This window comes from Gossypium hirsutum, chromosome D09 (assembly GCF_007990345.1).
Source record: "Gossypium hirsutum isolate 1008001.06 chromosome D09, Gossypium_hirsutum_v2.1, whole genome shotgun sequence".
Lineage (NCBI taxonomy): Eukaryota > Viridiplantae > Streptophyta > Magnoliopsida > Malvales > Malvaceae > Gossypium > Gossypium hirsutum.
Genome location: NC_053445.1, coordinates 43,870,191 through 43,891,375, shown reverse-complemented (window position 1 = coordinate 43,891,375; position 21,185 = coordinate 43,870,191). Strand labels below are relative to the sequence as shown.

Here is a 21,185-nt window from a genome sequence, read left to right as displayed (position 1 = left end):
TTAAAATAACATGATTCATATATCTACATAAAATTAATTATTAATGCGTGAATACTCGAAACAGATGATAAGAATATGAGGAAAACCTAATTAACCCAACGCATTTGTTATTTCTTTGCTTAATTGTGGATGACAAAATTAACCTTTCCAATTTTGCTTAATATATACTTACCTTTAAAGGGAATTTCTTAATCGGAAAATGTGAACATATTTGATTTAGAAATAAATGAATTACTATGGGGATATATCAACTTACTTTATAAAGCATATATAGAAGTACTCCCTTATTGTTATGGTCCACTTAATCCTGAAACGGCGTCGAAGATTTTCATCATTGGAAGGATGGGAAATCAGTAGATAAGGGTAAAGGAGTAATTAATGCTGCAATCAGCCTATTGAATACAAAACCATAATTATTACACTTGTAATAAGCAAAGCTCAAGTTAACACTCAAGGTGAACGAGCTCCACGAGGGGTGAGTGAGGAATTGACGATCTTACCCATACACCCATACACCCATCCAAAAAAACCCATCTGTCAGCTATGATCTTTCACGTTAAGGTACTCATATATAACACATGAAATGTTGAAGCTGGCCCAACTTTTCTTTTTAGCAAAAACTTTCCATTATTATTTCAAAGTTCACCTTAAATATTGGCCAAAAAATATGCTTAACTTATGAAGCTATGATTATAATAACGTAAAAGAAGAAAAACATCATCATCAACGGTGTAAAACAAACCAAATCTGCATGGGGTAATGTCGTCATTTGCTTGAGTAAAAGCCCATAACTTAAAAATATAAATAATCAAAGAAAAGTATTACTTGCTATTTGGTATTTGGACACAGTAAATAATTACATTTTTATAATTATAAAAATGATATTCTAATTTTTAAATGTATTTGACTAAAGAGTTTACTCACATTTTAATAACACAATTTATAATTATATTGTATAATTCTCTTAATTTTTAACTCCTTAAATTATTTAAATATATTATAATTATAGATAATTACACCCAAATAAAATTATCATGCTATTTTTCAAACATAATGATATTGATGAAGATAATTTTTTTAAAAAATAAAATATAAAAATTATTCTTTTAATTTGATAAAAAAGAATATTTTAATATCTCATTTGGTTACTTAGCATATCAGTATAAGGAAAATTTTAAGTTTTATATAAAAATTAAAATAGTTTTATCATAACATATTAAATTTATATTAAAAAGACGAGTAAACTCTACAAAACAAGTTTTTTTTTTCGTTTTACTGAAAAAATGGTTAAAAAATAATAATACCAAGCGAAGCTTAAATAGATAGGTAATTTTTTAAAAAGAATATGTATTAATTGATATTTAAGATAAAGAGTAATAAAATACAACTCGGATTCGTATGTATAACAAATTAGTGGTAAGAATTAAAGTGGATAGGAAGGGAAAAGAGTTCGTATTTCTAAATCTGCCCCTATGTTGTATAGGTAGGCATAATTTGTGATGTGACCCTATTTTGTAGATATAATTGTTGGCAACAGTGAGATGGGTAGAGAAGAGAATAGAAGAGTAGGGCGTTGAAAGTGAACCAAAAAACCGCCATTGGCAATTTCAACAAAAGAAATAAAAGATTACGGCCAAAAATGATTATTACCAACAGTTACCAAACCAAGGTGTAATATTAGAAAGAAAAAGGAAATAATTAAAAGTGTCGAAAAATAATTTGTCCACAGTAAATCAAAAAGCAAAATGGATGATGAGGAGGATGGAGGAAGAAGAGAAGAGAAGAGGGAGGAGGATGGGGGTGAGGGTGGTGATGATGGTTCGAACCAATCCAAACCATCATTGCGAATCTTGTGACGGCCTAGCCACCATCATTTTAGAAGCCCCCCTAGCCGGAAAGTCCCATAATTGTCCCTTCCACCCTTTGCAGAAACAAGGAAGTTCCGACTTCCCTTCCCTTCCCTTCCCTTCCCTTCTTTCTCACTTCCATCATCATTCACATGATGCCCCCCTTCATCAACCATCATCATACATAAACCAAAACATTAAATCCTCGCCCCTAACCAGCTGCCTTCTATGCTTACACAATGCATGATTGTTGTGTCAGACCAGAGAGTCATGTCCCCTTCCCACACCATAACCTTCTCTCTTTCTCTCTCCCCCTTTTTGCTCTATATATATGACACCTCCTTCCTTCCACTTTGTCCCTCACTTCACTTCTTTTCCTCTTATTTTTCAACTACTGCTACTAGCTGTTACGAACCAGATTTCAGCTTCCTCGGCCAAAGCTCCCTAACCAACCTCCTTGAAAAGGTGATCTTTTTTGAAAAGGGTAAAGTGGGCTGAGGCCCCCACTTTTCCTCTCTCTCTCTCTCTCTCCCTCGACTTGTTATTTTCTTCCTAAGTATCTTTTTTTTTTTTCTTTCACCAACAAAGGGTAGACATAGTCCATGCTAATGGGCACTAGTTTAAGTTGTTTTCCAAGGGTGCTAAACTGTTGTTCTGTTTGTAACCAGACATCCTACATGCGATGTTTTCTCCAATCCCACTGTTGGGATTCTGTTATCTTGTGTGAGAACTAGCAATTAAGTTCCCAATGTTGGAATTTTCTTCCTATTTCATCTCATTTTGAGGACTGTCTTATATCACTAGTTTTTGAATGTTTCTCCCCTTGGATTCCTACAACATTTGTTTCTTTAACAGGGGTCCTTTGTCTTTTTCCATGTCTCAGCTCTGAACTTGTTTTCCTTTTTATTTCTTATTTTATTTTTTTTCCCTTTTAACTACTTTCGGTCCCTTCTTTTACACCAAGAGAACCATTCTTGTACTTGAATACAAAGGATTATAAACCATTTCTATATGTCTAAACATAACATGCTAATGTAGTCAATAACAAGTTTAAGTTGCAGTCGATCCTTCTATCGACCTTTATCCCTTTCTTTCATGTATGGGCAGCCGAAAGAGTCTTGGACAGCTGTTAATCTAATTTTCGACCCCCCCTTTATTTTACGTACAAGCTATTTGGTCTATTTAAATGCTAGGGCTGCTCCAAAACTTAGTACTCACAATTGTCATCTGGCACTACCTGCTCTGTTTCTCCTCTGTTGGTAGTTGTTACTGGTTTCTTACACTACTTGTAAGATAACCACTATTATCTACCAAAACAGCAAAATAGAGAGGAAGTTGTCACAAAAATTTCCGGTTGTTACACTATTAGTTACTTCAAATTCGGTGGCTTTCTCTACTATTTTATCAGTGTTCTTGGTACTAATATTTTCGACAAACATTTCGATTTTCTTGTCTTTAGCACATGTTAGAGTAGGGATTTTTACATAATCCTTTTATTCATTGAATAATGTTCAATATCATGTATACATACTATTAATGTGTTTTAGATTAAGATAAGGGTGGCTTTTGATTTAAAAATAGTATAACAATACTGTCTCCATGTGTAGTGAAATGATTAATGCAGCAATAAAGAAAATGACCAGAGTTACACTTTTTTCTTTTCTTTTTTCTTCCTTATGCTATTCGTTAATATCTGTTTTTTAATGGGGTTTCAGGGGCATTACGGGCAGATTAAGAAAGGGTATTTGTTTCATGGTCATGGAAAGGCTGAACTCAAATCTGTACCTTCAGAACTGTTACATAATGAAAGAGAATGAGAGGCTCAGGAAGAAAGCACAGGTTCTCAACCAGGAGAATCAAGCCCTTTTATCTGAGCTGAAACAGAAACTCTCAAAGGCCAACAACAACTCAAAGGGAAAAAATTCAGCAAACACTATTCCTGACCTCAATCTCAGCTCCACTTCTAACCCAAACCCTTCTAATTCTAGCAAACCCTGATCCAGCAGGATACTCTTCATGACCCCACCTTGTCTTTTCTTTCTTTTTGTTTTTTTAATGTAAAACCATAGCCAAATTTTCTGGTAGTAGCTTCGTTTACTAGTATCTTTCTATCAGGCTTATTTTCTATTTCCATCTTTCTCAGTATTTTCTTCTGTGAAGAGGGGGAGGGGGGGGGAGTGTTAAAAGATATGGATTTGTGAAGGATGTATCAGGCCATCTGCTAGAAAAGGAATATAATATTATCATAATTCTAGTTCTACTCTATCTGATTGGATAAACTTGTTTGGAGAAGCACAAGCTCCATGTTTCATTCATTGTATTGAAACTGAAATATATATTTTTCAATATAATCTAAATGGATTTATTAACAAAACTCAAGCTGTAAACTATATAGATATCAAACATATTTTGGAACTAAAATACTTTATTTCACAATTGGGTTGAAGTGTCTGCTAAAGACTAAGTTTGGTTTACCCAAAAGAGGAAATGTCAAGTAATCCTTGTTCAGGATTGTAAAAACAAACAAGGAAAAAAATGATGGGTGGAGTTCTGTTAGAATATTTAAGTATTATGAAAGCAAGCAAGCAAGAGGAGGAAATACGATATTGATTTTGAGACTAGAAAAATATCTAAATATATGTTTATGCTTCTCAAAGCTCTCTAAGTAATCAAAATCAACGAGTACGGTTTTTGCTTAGAAGCCTATTTATTTATGTAAATTTTATTTAAATAGTTAAAGCTCTTTTGTTATATAATTATTATAAAAAATGTTATTATTCAAAAATAATATTTTTTAATAAAATTCCGTTTGGTTTTGGAAAACCAAAGTAATTTTCATTTTGGGTTTTGAAAAAAAAACTAAAAAAGCTTTTTTTTTCTGAAACTTTTAAAAACGATTGTTTAAAAAAATGTGAAATTTTTAAAAAAGTATTGTTTTCCGTAAATAATATTTTGAAAATTTTAAAAATTTTAAAATAAGAGATAAATTAACACTGGTTTAAATTCACACAAATACAAAAATATATTTTTGTTACAATTTTAAATATCAATTCTTTAAGATTAGTTCTAAAGTAAATAAAATAATCTCAAAAATAAAATAATCCTTGACTTCTCCTTTAAATTGTAAAATATTATTAATCCTATATTAATTTGGATAATTGATGCTTGTATATATGTGCGCGCGCTCATATGCTTGCTAATTGGAGATTTTAAGATCCCACTTTATATTCCTAATATTTTACTTTTTTTTACTAATTAAATAATCAATTTATGTAGACGCAATATTGAGTATAAATAATAAAAGTTGTTAATTTAATTCAACTTGACTTGACTCGAAATGTTTTGGCTTGATTCAATTCAATTAGAAAAAATTTTAAATTAAATTCGATTGTTAAAATAAGATTCATCAATTCGACTAAATCAAAATTTTTTTAACTCATTCTACTCGATTTGATCGAGTGCTAACCCCTATTTATTTATTTAATTGTGAAAAAATAGATTTTTAAAATAAATATTATGAATGTAAAGTGGGATCTTTATTAAAAACCATAGCTGATTTATCTTCTTGGATTCTCTCAATCTTTCTTCTGGTTCAATTCAATCTTTATTAATATTTGATTTCCTTAATTTATTTGCTGACTTTGAGTTGTTTAAAATTTAAAATTTTATTATTTAAAGATTTCACATAAAATAGGTCAAAATTTTATTTTTTTCAGTTTGGATTCAAATTTAACTGTAATAGTGAGATGATAATAAAAAATAACCATTAAAATCATTAAGCTAAAGATTGTATACAATGAGAAATTTTAATTATTTGATTTTATAAATTTATTAAAATATATGTTAAGTTATAATTGATATGTATAATATTTATTTAAACAATTATGCAATTATTTATTTTTACATATTTATTAAATTATTATGTAAATAAATTTATTTATATATTATATAATAAATTTCATTATCTTAGTGAATAAAATAACCAAAAAAAGTTATAAATGTAAAAGCATCCTCAATAAAATAAATCCAAAAGGGACTATAAATGTAAAACAACTCTCCCACTGATGGAATTTTTAGCCATTGAAAACCTAAACAACCATTGAAAATCCTGAGGTTTAGTTATTAAGTGACATTCAACTATTCACCCTCAATCTAAATATCGGCTTAAGAGATAGAGGTATTAAATTTATTCAGATAAATATATATATTTTTCCATCCAAGGTGGACGAAGAATCTCCCACAAAAACATGCTAAACTACCAACAACGAGTTTTTTTATTTAAATAATATTTTAAAAAAAACTTAAATGGCATGTTGCAAGAATTATGTACTAAAATGGTACATCCAAATGGGTGGAGGGTGGTGCATAGGCGGCACCACCCTGATTCTGACTAGAGGTGATCATGGGCCGGGCCGAGTCAGGTTCAGGCCGAACTCAGACAAAATTTTAAACCTGTTTTCTATGCATGGGCCCGGCTTGGCCCAAAATATGGGCCTAAAAATTTGTCCAAGCCCGACCCAAGAGAAAATTGCTAAGCCCAAGCCTGGCCCGGCCCATATTAAATATATATTTAATATATATAAAATATATATTTGATTAAAAATAAAAATATATATTTTTAATATATAATTCGGGCCGGACCCGGGCCAAACAAATTTTATCCAAGGCCCGGCCCGTTTTCTAAACAGACCTATTTTTTTGCCCAAACCCATATTTCAAGCTATATTTTTACCCGAACCCTCCTATTTTTCGAACGGGCCGTCGGGCCGGGCTGGGTAGCTCAACCCATGATCACCTCTAATTCTGACACAATTTCGTTAAAAAAAAGGTTATGTGTGGTGCCTATTTGATAGGTGGCACCAATGACCCCTATCTGATAGGCGGCACTGGTGGTGCCTATGGTGTCTATCTAATAGGCGGCATACCTAGTATTTTTCCCCCACACCCCCATCCGGCTCATTTTTGGAAGCTATTATTTGGTTAAAAAGAACTATTAAGATATGTTTGTATTTATTTTATATTTTCATTCATTCATAATTTATTTTCAATATTTATTGAAGTTAAAAAGCCTACTTATGTTATGTACAAAGAATATTTTATTTTTTTATGTAATTTATTTGTTATGTGTGTTTTAGGTTGATTAGATTTATTTATGAAATTTATTTGGCATGTTATTTTGATTATTTTAATATTATTTTTTATGTAGGTAAAAGATGAGACCATTAATATGGAATTTGGAATTTATGAGATAAAATTTTGATTATTAAGATGAGACCATTTATATGTTATAATTTTTTAAGATTTTATAATTGAGAATAAGAGTTTATGTTTTTAAATTTTATTTTAAATTTTTTATAATTATTAAAAATGAAATTTCTTTTGAAGTTCTATTTAAAAAAAATTTGACAATAATTAAGTTGGCATGTTGTTATATATATTATATTTTAAACCAAAACATTTTACTTATTATCATTTTAAAATAATAATAATATTTGTATTTATTATATATAGTTTATGTTACGTTTTTGTTATATATTTTTATTGGCATGTTATTTTTATTATTTTAATATAAATATTTTGTTTTTTTATGTTGGTAAAAGATTGAACCATTGAGATGAAATTTGTGAATGGGACCATTGAGTTGGAATTTATAAGATATATTTATTTTGTTAATATAGTATATCAAAAAATATGATGTGGACAAAATTATTTGGTATTTTTTTTGTAATTAAAAGCAATATATAAAATTTAGGTATTTTGATAAATATTTAAAATGAGCCGGATGGGGGAGTGTGGGGAGGAAGAGAAATACTAGCTGTGTCGCCTATTAAATAGGCACCACCAGTGCCGCCTATCAGATAAGGGTCACTAGTGCCGCCTATCAAATAGGCATCACACTCTTGTATCTTTTTTTAACGAAATTGTGTCAAAATTAGGATGGTGTCACCTATGCACCACCCATTTAAATGTACATAATTCTTACAACATACCATTTAGATTTTTATTTTTAATATTATATGGGTAAAAAACTCACCAACAACTTTAAGCATTAAGCATGTGAAAAAGCCAAATGGTAGGGCTTTGGGAATAATCCCAACACCTGAATACAAAACATCTACTAATATTTTATACAGAGAAAAATATATGCAGCTCCAAGAAGAAGCCAAGAAAAAATATGATGTCATGGTTTCAAGAAAAAAAACAACGGAGAACAAAATATCATAAGATTGGAAAGGGGGCTTTTCATTGAGATTCTGTTGAAAAGAGAGTGATGGGAGGATCTAACCAAAGGTAAAGTCAAACAAAGTCAATGAAGGTTTATTAGGGTTGAGCTAGCTAACCCACAATATCAACTCAGAGACATGACACAGTTCCTTGGCTCATCCTGGTTGACTAATCAACACAACGTTTGAGATAACAAAAAATAAAACAGGTCTTATCAAACTCTAATGTCTACAGATTCTTCCTATGGGCTTTTGCCCACTGAGGCAACCAAACCCTGTCCACCAACTCAGCTTATTAGTCAATTTGGAAACTAAAAGGAGAATAAGAGCATGATGACTCGAATCTCCTTACAAGACCCAGTAAAGGATTGGCTGACAACACTCACTCAGTGTGCTCTAGACTAGAAACCCCCCCAAAATCATCCACAATCAAAACATGCTTTGAAAAATAACACACCCGTCTGCCGCTGCCATTTATGTATTCTTCACTTAATTTTACAAGTCAAAAGCTTACTTTTCGTTGCAAATATAATATTAAATAAGGAAAAAAATTATGGTGTGGCAAATCAAATCAAATTTCAAATTCTATGTTACCTTTTCATGATCATACTGAAAGATTAAAGATTTTCTAATCATGTTTTTTTTCACCACATTTTTAAACAGAATTTTTTTTATTCACAAAATCTTGGAAGATATATGATCTAGTTGTCATTGAATTTCTTTGCTTCCCCTTCTCCTGAGAACATATTTTATCATGTCATATGATCTAATCTACTCTAGTATTAGTTTTGGGAAAGGTTCTCTCAATATTGTCTCAAATACATAATCAGTTCAAGCGTGGGAATGGACCTTAAGTTCTAAAACAATTATGAGCTCAAGTAAAAAACGCAAAAAAATCAATTTGAACAATTTAGGCGGGAGCAGAAAAGAGTTCATTACGAGCATTTATTCACACACACACAAAAAAAAAGAATTACCTCAACGTCGACAGCAAATTGTTTGCAAATTGCGATCTCAGTTCTGGAGGTGATCCTGGATCCTGAATGCTGAATGCTGAGCAATGTGCAAAAAGCAAAGGGGATCAGATACATGGCTTTAAATTCAAGGTTAATTTGAAAGATGAAAGCAGTGCTGATTGCCGGAATTTGGAGGTCTCCGTTTTTAAATTATACTTTGAAGGAAAAAAAAGTTACGATGAGTTTTAAAACTAATAGCGCGTTTCGTTTTGAACAGACGTTTCCCCAGGAAAAAGCCGCCGGCTTCCCGCTTCTATGAATTTGATTATTGACCATAAAAAAATAAAAATAAAACGCCGTTGCCAGGGATCGAACCCGGGTCACCCGCGTTACAGGCGGAAACACTTACCACTATACTACAACGACCTTCCTGACTAAGATATCCAAAACATATTATAGAATGATTTTTCTTATGGGTTACAACATTGAGACTTGATACCAGCTCTAAAATGTGAAACAGAGGGCTCAGCTGCAAAAGGGTATATGTCAAATAAATGTAGAATACTAATACTCGATTTCTCCTCATTTTACAACAATTGAATGGCCTTAGAAACCCTAGTGGAAATATTACAGGTCATGAGAAAAAGAAACACTGGTTGCTTTTCAGCATTTTATCATTTGCTTATACCATTGCATATAGTTATCAATGTAACTAACAACATTTCTTCCATAGAAGTAATTGGTTTAATTCCATAAACAATATCCTTGCCAACACCTGCAATTATTTGTTCTGTCATTCTACAAATCAGGCCGTGTTAAAGGGAGCAGAAGCCAAGCAAATGACAACATTCCAGCTACAAATGCCACGCTAACTAGCCCTGAAAATATAAAGAACATGAAATGTTAGCAGATTTTCCAGGGATACTAGTATAGTATGAAAATGCGAATATCATGGGTTGTAATCGTGTACCTTTCCTTGGTATGAGCAACACAGGCAATCCCATATAGTTGCAAAAAGCATGGGCAATTAAAGGAGCAACAAGGTTTCCTACCAAGAATTAACGAGCCAGAAAGATAAAACCATGGCAAAGAACACAAATTATTTGAGACATATGTGTGCAAAAAGAAAATATCATAAGAAAACAAGACAATAATAGCAGATATTTCCTACAAATGCTTAACAGCTTCTAGGTTAAATGCCAGGTTAGTTTGTATTTACAGTCTATACTACAAGCATTTGCATCCATTATTGACCATTTTTATCCATCGCATTTACAAAAGGCTGAACTCCAGTGAAAAACTATCATAGAGACGATAGCATTTATTAACAAGTAATGACCAACCTGTTCGAACGAAGAGAAATGAAGAAAATGAACCGAAGACTGCAGTGTAGTCCAGCTGGAGGCCTAAAAACCCAGATATATTCCAATAAGCAATGACATACAAGCTGGAAAAAGAATCAAACACTAATCTTTTTTCCTCAAACAAAGCTGTCAACATTTTCAATCCATACAAATTTTATACCTAAATATGAAAAACAAGCAACCCTCTTCAACAAAAATTGGAGCTAGTTCAAGTTGGAAAATCTAGTTTTTACCTACAACCATGGAGGCTTTAAGCAAGCTATAATTATGGTGGCTGTAGATTTCCATCATATGGTTCAAATGCACTGCAAGATATTGATGAATATAGTCAAAACAATTTACATGTCATTCAAGTCATAATGCAATGAGGTGCATATGGGTAGCAGTAGCATGATTCTTGACAAGTTTTAACTGCACAAACAGATGTAAATGCACCAACAACTGCAAGAATGGCCAAACATATGCATGGTTGGATCATAAGCTTTTAAGAATGTATCCACTCTGTCCCATTTTTCTCTCATTAATTGCTCCGTACTCTGTAGTGTGGCAAAAAATAAATATAGCTTCTGATACAGGTATAACATCAATATGTAAGAAGTGATATGTATTCATGCTAGTAGATGTGCACAACAGAAATAGACACATTATTAGTGCTTAACACCCAAGAAAGAAGATAATCACTAGATGAATGATCTAGCAGTCTTCAAGAAAAAAAGACTCACCTAAACTGAAGAAAGTAGGGCAGAGAAAAATGATGTCGTATGCTTTAAATCCACCACAAAGAAGTAACGGAATCATACAAGCCCTAAACACCAACTCCTCCGTTAATGGTGCATGTTCATTGAAGTATTAACAAGGATTGAAAACTGAAGCAACAGGAAACTATTTCAATTTTTCTTCTAATTTTCTACAATTGTTATTATCCAAAGGTGCGGAACATTCAACAAGTAATGGAACACAACATGACAAAATCTCCATCAAAAGAACTATTTCACAGAATATGCAACTGTTTCTACATTTAAAAGAATATATAAACATGCCCAGTTTATAGACGTTGAAACTAAAGCAAATCTGGCATTTCCCCCTAAGGATGAAGAAAATCAAATGGCGAGCATACTAACCACAACTAAATTCTGCCATAATAGAACATTTGTAATACCCTATACCCGACTCGACCGTCAGATCTAAGGTACACTGTGTCATATTCGTTTCTGAAGAAACTACGAATAAATCAAAATTAAATTAAATAGTTTATATGATAAAATTAAACAAATATTCATTTAATAACATACAACAATTCAACCTTCTACTAGTGTCACAGGGCTAGACCTTTTGTCTCGCAATCCGTGCAGCCTTAGGCGATCCGTTCGTCTAAACTCGCCTAATTCAGCCTTAAATCAATTGAGGATTCCTTAAAAACTCCTCCAAGGCACCAATTGAAGAGCCAAAAGAAGAACAACAAAGAACAACAGAAAGAGCACTCGCAAAGTGTATGAGTAAATGCTCTCAATTCTCTTATTCACAAAAAATAATGAAACAATTCAGGAGTGAGTACAACTGAGGGGGAGGCTCTCTATTTATAGTTGAGCTCCCCCAAAACCGACGGTCAAGATACAATTACATCGACGTACGAGATTAACGATATCCCTTTATTTTAGGGATTTACAAGATATGCCATATCAAATCTAATCTAATCTTTACAAGATATGATTCCCTCTATCTTCTAAGATTAGTTTCCATATTAGCCTAAGTTGCCATCTCTTCGCTATCGGGCCAACCAGGCTTCAATCTGACAGGCTTCTCCAATATCTTTTTGAATCAGGCCAGTTCTCGTAGGCCAAATGATCCCTGTCTAAGCAATAGACCTCCATTTGATGCATTTGGTGCGATGGTCACGGGCTTTGAACTACGGCCCGTGACACTAGGGTCATATAAAACACTGCAATGAAGGTACCATCACATATCTCACACATTTGTGAACTACGTACGTATGCATATCAATCATATATATTTACATTATTACAAGAATATAAAATACAACATTTTATTATAACATCATTCAACTATCACAAAACCTAACCTATTAGGTACATGCCAAATGTAAATAAGGTTGAAAACAGACAAACATTGTTTAGAACGTGATTGTGGATAAGATGTTGAGGTTGATGCTCAGGAAATCTCGAATTAAATCTAATATGCACATGGAGAGAACATACCATACGCTGAGTAAAGCACTCAGTGGTATTTCCATAATTTAAGTATGTAGTATTAGTATTAATAATTCTATCCTAAGTAAAACATGTATATCTATATGTATATATATCTACCATATACTTAATACTTGGAGTTAGTAAGCTTTACATATTCAATACAACATGTAAAATTGAGATCAAGAGGTAAAATGGAGCCATTTTGGGCACCAATTGTTGTTCGTTATTTAATTGTTAATTTCGTACTTTTATACTTTTTTTACAGTTTAGTCCTTTATAATGCTGTCTGTTAATTCATATTAGAATGAGCTTGTTGGTTTGAGTGGTAAGGAGTTGATGTGTGAGAGGTTTTGTGTTCGAATCCCTGCGTGAGCATAGGTATTAATTTTTGCCTCGATCAACTGAGAGAGTTGAATGGGATTGGGAGTCTGAGTGAGTGGGTAGTTATGGTTGAGAAGATAGTGGGGAGTTGGGATATTGGGAGTTATTAGATTTTATTTTTGTTTTTTCAAAATTTCAGTTCTCTATCGCTCTCAAAAAATTTTTGACGTTGGCTTTTCCCCTTTCTCTGTGTTTTTCTGTCATTTGACAATTCTTCTCCTTTACTCTCTACTTTCTGTCAATTTAATTGTTCAAACGCGATATTTCGGCTTTTCGATGTTCTTGTGTAATTGGTAAGTGGAGATAGAATGCTTTGCTCAGGTTAGATAGTTTTTCTTTTAAATCTGTTTAGTGTGATGTTGATTTTTCGTTGGTATTGAAATTATGTTTTTGGCAGCACCAAATCGTGAAGAATGGGACTCTCCTCTCTCGGAATTGTAGTTGAAGTCGTTCGGTGTAATTGGGTAAGTGTTGAACACTCAAGTTTCACCGTTGTCGGTTTCGTTACTTCGGTTTAACTGTGAGTTTAGACTAATTTTAGAAGTTTTGTTGTATTTACCATAGATGCTAGTTGGCTTGAGACTGATTTCGCATCAAAACCGTACTAGGTGTGTTCTCAAAACGTAGAAAATTGAGTTTCAGCGAAAGTCAAAAAACCATACTGTCGACGCCACACGAGCGTATGCCTAGCCGTCTGGTTGGCTGTGTGCGAGACACGGCCGTGTGTTTGACGAGGGCATGGTTTGCGTAAGACACAACCGTGTGGTGGTGTGAATGTGGCCGTGTGGGCCACACGAGCTAGGCCAAGTTGGGCATGTGGGCTTACAAGGGCATGTCACACAGGCGTATAGGTTTTGGGCCAGGCTGTGTGGGCCGCACGAGCAAGCCACACGAGAGTGTAGGCCCATATTTTTAAAATTTTCCTTAGGGTCGCACTGGTCGTTTCGATCGATTGTGGGCCTACCATGAAGTCGATAAGGGTTAACCAAACCCTAAAATTTTGTGATATAATATTTTGATATTCTGTTCTGAGTATGACACTGTTATACATGTCTGATTAATCTGTTAATATATATTTGTTATCTGTATACGAGCATGTAAGCATGATATTCCTGTATATATGTTTGGGGTGGAAATTGTATATGTGTGGAGGAAGTGTTCTGTATGGAAACCATCGCCTATATTTTGGAAGCTTGGTTGTCTATTATCTGATATGTTCTGTAATGACACGATATTGTATGTAGGGATGGGTGGGTGTTTTTAATCCCACATGGTGTGATGGAATGGTCGGAGTTGGTGTGTAGAGGATGAGGGTAGGATTCTGAATATCTGTTTTGCATATCTGATTCTATTATCTGTATCTGTAATTAACTTAAGTCCGAATCTGAATCTGACTGTATAAGTGATTTCTGTATGTATTGTATGTCTATTCCCGTGGGTTACACACTGAGTTTACAAAAGCTCACATCTGTTTGTCTGTTCTGTTCAGGTAATTCACGGACTTAGGCGGATTGGTGTGATGGAGCCTCACGGTGACCACGAGTTCGTAAACTATTTAATATTATGGTTTTTATTTTAAATTAAGAATTATTTCTGGGAGTTTTGTAATAATTGGACTCTCCAGACTATTTGGTTTAATTTTAGGATTTAGATTTTTGTTTTAACACTTCATTTGTGACAATAAGCTAAAAACATGATTTTTACTAAAACAAAGTTTTTTCGAAAATACGAATAGGATTTCCAAATATAACATTTTCTAAGACTTCCACTGTAATTTATGTTTGGAAAATAAATTAATCAAATAACGTTTTTGATAATGGTTATAAACGAATATGAGTTACAAAACTTGAATGATTTATCGAAACGACTCAGTTTTTCAAAAACTCTTCTTTGTGACATATACGGATACGGTTATAATATTTAGGCTGGGTTTGGGGTGTTATATTTAGTGGTATCTGTAACGCCCCCTTACCCGAGACCGTCGCCGGAGTCGAGCACGAGGCATTACTAAACTTATTTGAGCACTTAAACAAATTCGGACAAGCTGTCCAACTGCATCATAGTTGCTTAAAAATTCATATCTCGAGTTCCGAAACTCGAAATCCAATTCCGTAAATTTTTCCTGAAACTAGACTCATATATCTATCTACTAATTTTTTTTCTAGAATTTTTGGTTGGGCCAATTAGTACAGTTTATTAGTTAAAGTCTCCCCTGTTTCAGGGTTCGACTACTCTGACCTCTGTGTATTACGAATCAGATATCTCCCTGTACAGAGCTTAAATGACTATGCCGTTTGTTTCTAATAAAACTAGACTCAATAAGGAATCTGTACATATAAAGCATGACTTCTAATTATCTTTTTAAAATTTATGGTGAATTTCCAAATTTAGAACAGGGGATCCAGAAATCGCTCTGGCCCTGTTTCACAAAAATTTAAACATCTCATAAAATATAGATCATATACCTGTTTCGCTTCTTCCATATGAAAATAGACTCATCAAGCTTCGATTACATAACTTATTCATTATTTAATTCCATTTCTACTATTTTTAGTGATTTTTCAAATTCTCATCTCTACTGCTGTCTGAATCTATTTTATGGTAAATTTTACCTATTTCATGGTTTCCATGGATTAACTAGCAATTTGACATACATAACACCAAATATGATCATGATTAGCCATTCCAATGGCTAATCATTACCAAGCATTTCCATACCACTCAATAACCATATCATAAGACCATATATACAAAATGATTATAATGCTATACATGCCATACTCAAAATATACAAGCCATTATGCCAAGATGGTATACGGATAGTGTGAGTGGGCCTCCGACCGTTCCCGATTTCCGATCTAGCTTGTCAAAACTATAAGGAATGAAAAGGAGGGAGTAAGCATAAATGCTTAGTAAGTCCATATGAAATTAATAAGCAATTACCAACATGCTTTTAAGATAAAACACCACAATTGTACAATTTCTAATGATTTTCTAAAATCATAACAGGGGATCTCGAAGTCATTCAAACTCTGTCTCACAACAATTTAAATATCTTATAACATAAAATCCAATTGCATGCACCGTTTCCTCTATATGAAACTAGACTCATCAGGCTTTAATCTCATATTTTATTCAGCCCTTAACTCAATTTCCATAATTTATGGTGAATTTCAAAATATACACTACTGCAGTAATCCAAAACTGCCAAGGCCATATTTATTCATTCACCACTATTATTCACTAAATCCATACAATATCATTTCATCCATCATGGTAAGAATACATAATTATGCTTCATAAGCATAGATCCATAATCTCAATGTCATCAAGTATCAAGAACTTATTCCAAATCGTGTCATTTTCATAGTATTCACCAATTCTTAATCTTTTCGGGCCATTTTACATTTTCGTTCATAATCAAATTAGGGAACAACTACGGAATTGAGTACCTCATTATCACAATGCCATAGTAAAATTATGGTCCTGCACATAGTCACATATCACATACCGAGGCCATAGCCCAGCCATGGTCTTATACGGATCACATATCACACTGATGCCATATCCCAGATATGGTCTTATACAGTAGCACATATCACACCGATGCCATATCCCGGATATGGTCTTATACGGAAGCACAAATCACATTTCTCCGAAGCCATAGCCCAGCTATGGTCTTATACGGAAATCACATTTCACATGCTGCCATGGTCCAACCATGGTCTTTTCCGTCAATTCGTCTTAGCCACTGAATGAAAGTACTCAAGTCCGTTGTTCCATTTAATTTGTACTTTTATTCAAATATCATTTTACAATTATCACAGTTTAATGACATTTTATATACAATAATATACTATATCATTCATGAAATTTTCATTTCAAAACATTAAATTACACATTGCATTATTAAAAATCATATGAACTTAACTCGATATAAAATATTAGCAATCGAGCCTATTCCTCGTAAACTTTATTTTTCCCTCGATCACGACTTAAATCTCGTTTCTTTTGATCTATAATATAAATTATTTCTACTCATTAGCATTTATTTGATTTCTACTTCACTTCACAATTTATGCTGTTCAAATTTCGAAATTACACTTTTACCCTAAAATTTACAGTTTTTACAATTTAGTCCCTACTCAATTCACCCATCAATTGAACTAATTTTTTTCTCAATTAACACTTTATTTTATCATTATAAATTATTTCACAACCTTTGATATTCTCAATTTCAACACCAACATCTAATTCACAACTTTTTCACAATTAGGTCCTAAATACCATTTTCTATCAAAATGACTTAATAAAACAACCTTAATATGAAATTAGAACTTCAATTTCATAATAATTCATCATATACTACCCTTACTCAGCCAGGGTAACTTCCAATTTCACCCACCAAATCAAAAACTAATGAATTAGATGATTGGACCTAATTGTAAAAGTCACCAAAACATAAAAATTTCTGAGAAATAGTAAAAATTGAACTTACATGGTGTAAAAATATGAAAAACCAGCATAGGAGACCTGGTATGACGTTTCTGGCTGAGAAAGATGAAGAAAAATGTCTAGATTTTTCAATTACATCATTATTTAATTACTAACTTTTATGCTATTTCCAATTTTGCCCCTTGTTCACATTGTTTTCTTGCTTATTTCATACCCAAACCCCAAACCGTCCAGCCATTAACCTTTGGGTCTAATTGCTCTTTAAATCCATCTTTTTAAATACTTAAGCTATTTAATCACATCCCACAATTTTACAATTAGTTCAATTTAGTCCTTTTCACCTAATTAACTACCGAAATCTTAAAATTTCTTGACGAAACTTTAATACTAACTTATTTACACTCCATAAATATTTCTAAAAATATTTATGGCTCGGTTTATGAATTCGAGGTCTCGATACCTCATTTTAGACCCAATTTACTTATTAAATTCTTTTCTCTCTTTTTTTTACACAAAATTCACTAATACAAAATTCTTCTAAATTCACACTTGACTCATAAGTATTAATTTATTAAATTTTTAAACATACTTGTCGGATTTAGTGATCTCAAATCACTGTTCCGATATCACTGAAATTTGGGCCGTTACAGTATCAGAACCAAGTTGTAAAATTCAGACTGTGAATTTTTTGTTTCAAAATTTTCTTTCAAAAAGAATTGTTTTTTGAATAATTTGGATTATTTGTGAAAGTATGTGGTAGACCGAGTCTCCAGCGTCGATCCTGTAAGTATTTTTAAAACTAGATAGAATACTCTAGAAACATTGTAGTTAACACTTTCTGAAAATTATATTGAGCTAGTTAGCGACTAAAATCTCTAAAACACTTATGAACTTCTATTAACTTACGCATAAAACATCTGTTAATAAATACTAGAACTGATACATATAATTTTTAAATGTAGATAAAAATTTAAATTTACGATAAGCGCTCGTAAAACTCGCGGTTGTGGTATTTGCGGGCGTGGTAGAGGCCTCAGGGGGGTTCGAATTGAGTCTTCCTCTTTGGGCAGTACGCCAAATTTAGATACGAGTGAAACACGAGTTTCACCTGCTATTAAGACTAGGTTACAAACCCATTCGGTTGGGGACGACGCACTGTCCCAATCCATATTGAGAGTGTTGAAGATGGTCGCTAGACCTCATTTTGGATCTGGGGGCCATGGGTCGGTAACTGAACGTCTCCAGTCTAATAGAGCTAAGTTGTTCAGGGGTGTCAGTAGAGTCGCCCTTACTGTGGCCGAGTATTGGTTGGAGGCTACTAAGAGGATTATGAACTACATCGATTGTACTATTGAGTATAAATTAAAGGGTACAGTCTCTTTGATTCATAGTGAGGCATATTAGTGGTGGTTGTCGGTTGAGGAGGGTACTCAGCCGGATCGTCTGAACTGGGAGTATTGTAAGACTACTTTCTAGGAGAACTATGTGGGCGCAAGCTATGTTGATGCTTGTATGTGTGAGTTCATGAATCTCACCCAAGGTGATAGATCTGTGGCTTAGTATGAGGCCGAATTTTTGAGGTTGAGCCGCTACGCTCAAGGCTTGGTGGTGTTTGAGTATGAGAAATACGTCTGTTTTGAGGATGGCTTGAGGGATCATCTGATGGTACTAATTGCTCCGCAGAGGGAGTGAGAGTTCGCAGTTCTGGTAGATAAAGCGAAGATTGCTAAAGAGGTTAAGTGCGTGGAGTGCTAAAATAACGACCGAGATAGAGGTAAAAATAAGAGGGATTCGAGGCCTTTTATTTATTTTTAGAGGCTCAAGAAACGGGTTGGACTTGAGGGGCTTGTTAGAGTGGAGGTTCCTGTTGTTTCTACTAGTATTTAGCCATATGGTGATAGTGGTAGGCGCCATCCAGATGAGTGTTGGAAGAGGTTAGGGGCATGTCTTAGGTGTGGGTCTTTGGAGCATTGTATTAGAAAATGTCAACGGCGGGCTGATCAGATGCAAGCTTCTGGACTGGGTTTTGTACAGCCTCACAGGGCAATTCAGCAGCCACCTAGGGACCGTAGACTAACTAGAGGAGGTAATGGTATGGACCGAGGACAGAGAGCCCCGGGCAGATGTGCTAATTAAACTAAGGCGATGTAACCTACACTAGTTTATGTTGCTCGTCATCGAGAGGATAGAGATGCTTTTGATATTATCACGAGTACGTTCTTTATTTTTGATGTTCCATATACTGCTCTGATAAACATAGGTTCTACACTTTCCTGTATAGCTAGTACCGTTTTCGAAAACTTATAGATTTCTATTGAGTGTACTTCTAGCGAGATTATTATATTAAGTCTGTTGGGGCAGTCTGTACGAGTAAGTAGACTTTATTGGAATGTTTCGTTAGAAGTGCAATAGGCTGTATTTCTGGAAAATCTAATAGAGCTATCGTTTGGGGAGTTCGACTTAATTCTGGGTATGGACTGGCTAGTTGAGTACCGGGTTAGTTTGGATTGCACCACTAAGAGGGTCGTTTCGAGGACCGAAGATGATACAAAGATTATTGTGATTGGTGAGCGACAAGATTATCTATCTAATGTAATCTTCACTCTTGTGGCTGCGAAATTGATTCGAAAAGGGTGTGAGGCGTTTATGGCTTTTGTCAGTGTTTTAGTTTTTTGGGACTCTTCTATCGGGGATCTCAAAATAGTGAGGGAATTTTCAGATGTATTTCTTCATGAGTTATCGAATTTACCTCCGAATTAAGAAGTTAAGTTCGACATTGAGCTTCTACTGGGTACAACTTTAGTGTCCATCACTCCCTACTGAATGACACCGAAGGAGCTTACAAAGTTTAAGGTTTAACTTCAAGAGCTTCTAGAACGTGGTTTCATCCGTCTTAATGTTTCTCCATAGGGGGTATCGATTTTGTTTTTAAAGAAAAATGATGGTATCATGAGGATATGCATCGACTACCGACAGTTGAATAAACTGGCTGTGAAGAATAAGTACCCACTTCCGAGAATCGAGGATTTGTTTGATCAGTTCCGAGGGGCTTTAGTGTTCTCGAAAATAAATCTTTGTTCTGGGTATCATCAGCTCAGAGTTAAGGAAGTTGATGTTCATAAGACGAAATTTAGGACTCGTTGTGGGCACTACGAGTTCCTAGTTATGCCTTTTAGTTTGACTAATGCTCCGGTTGCATTTATGGATGTGATGAACTGAGTGTTTTAGCTGTATCTGGATCAATTCATCGTGGTCTTCATCAATGATATTCTGGTTTACTCTAAGACTTAGGATGTGCATGATGAGCATCTTAGGGTAGTGCTTCAGATACTCTGAGAGAAACAACTCTATGCTAAGCTGAGCAAGTGTGAGTTCTAGTTGTGAGCGGTAACTTTTCTTGGGCTCGTGGTTTCTGCTGAGGGGATTTGAGTGGACCCTAGGAAGATTGAGACTGTGTTGGATTGGAAACAGACTAAGAACATTTCTGAAATCCGTAGTTTTTTGGGTCTCGCGGGATATTATCGGAGGTTTGTCGAGGGGTTCTCTTTGATTGCAGCTCCTTTGACTCTACTTCAACGTAAAGGGTATTTTTTTGTTTGGAATAATGCGCAACAAGCGAGCTTTGAGAAGCATATATTTGTTCTAACGCAGGCTCCTGTTTTGATACAGCCTGAATCTGGTAAAGAGTTTGTGGTGTATAGTGGTGCGTCGCGCGTCGATTTGGGATGTGTATTATGCAATATGGTAA

The 21,185-nt window shown here is 34.0% G+C and overlaps 1 long non-coding RNA gene, 1 other non-coding gene and 1 pseudogene across 2 annotated transcripts; 1 reads left to right on the top strand and 2 right to left on the bottom strand.

Annotated features, from left to right (window-relative positions):
* Positions 1–1,439: 1,439 nt before the first annotated feature.
* On the top strand, positions 1,440–4,105 carry LOC121220922 (uncharacterized). The gene is made up of 2 exons (XR_005918193.1): positions 1,440–2,312; positions 3,563–4,105. It is a non-coding gene; the product is annotated as an uncharacterized lncRNA (long non-coding RNA).
* A 5,276-nt stretch (positions 4,106–9,381) lies between these two features.
* Positions 9,382–9,453, bottom strand: TRNAY-GUA (transfer RNA tyrosine (anticodon GUA)). The gene has a single exon. It is a non-coding gene; the product is annotated as a tRNA-Tyr (tRNA).
* A 191-nt stretch (positions 9,454–9,644) lies between these two features.
* On the bottom strand, positions 9,645–18,606 carry LOC107907686 (CAAX prenyl protease 2-like; annotated as a pseudogene).
* Between the last annotated feature and the right edge of the window lie 2,579 nt (positions 18,607–21,185).